Source organism: Charadrius vociferus, unplaced genomic scaffold (assembly GCF_000708025.1).
Source record: "Charadrius vociferus isolate BGI_N301 unplaced genomic scaffold, ASM70802v2 scaffold783, whole genome shotgun sequence".
Classification (NCBI taxonomy): Eukaryota; Metazoa; Chordata; class Aves; order Charadriiformes; family Charadriidae; genus Charadrius; species Charadrius vociferus.
The window spans coordinates 257,393-258,346 of NW_009647834.1; positions in this window are offsets into that span (position 1 = coordinate 257,393).

Genomic DNA, 954 nt, shown 5'->3' on the forward strand with positions numbered 1-954 from the left:
GGGGAGGGGAAAAAAAAAAAAAAAAAAAATAAAAGGGGCTCAGCAAAAAACGTGTCGAGAGTGACTCATCTCATCGAGCTGTCCAGATGTCAGAGGAAATATTGAACTGTATCTAAACGCTGCTGCCTCCTGAGCGGCTCTTTAGATCCAGCCAAAATCTAATTGTTCTGGCGATAGATGTTAACACAGCCGAGGGCAAGCGGCGAATAGCGGGGGCTGGGAGGAGCGGATCTATTTGTTGTAGTTAAAAGCTCTATTAGAAATTTTAGCCAATAAAGAAAATAAGCGAAGACCTGATGAAAACAATCAAATTCACGGAGAGATTATGCGAAACCACCTCCCAGCTCTGGCGGGAGGAGACCGTGGCCGAGGCTGCGGCCGAGCAGCAGCGATCGAAAAATGGGTCCGATCATCCCGACCAAGTTCCCCCGGGCAAAAGGGATTTGGAGCATCCTCAGCCGGTGAATGTAGTTCACCACAGAGCCCCGAACAAGGTTCATTTCCAGCATGTAGTAGATCCAAATTTATATTTCCCTGTTTGCTTTTCTTTGTCATTTTATGGCGTGGGGTGAAGCCGCATCCCGGCTGGACGGGAGACACCGGGGCTGCGATGGGGCGGGAGGTCTCTACTGGGCAGGAGCTGACAAAGGCAGCACCCGCGTTGCTCCCCAACGGCTTCCCCAACAGCTTCCCTCCCCCCAGGCTCCCCCATCCCTATTTTCCTATAACCCTCAGCTGCCCGAGAATGGCAGTTGGGGTCCGGGGAGCGGGTGACCCCTACCTCCTGCAGCTCCCGCAGCCCCGGATTTGCCGGGAGCCTCCAGCAGCATCTGCAGCTCCTCTCCGCCTCGGAGAGGGGGAATAAACAACTCTTGGGAGATGAATAATTTATCAAAAGTCAAGGGAAAAGGCAGGTTTCATCTGCGGGCTTGGACGAAGGTTTTAATGAGGGAG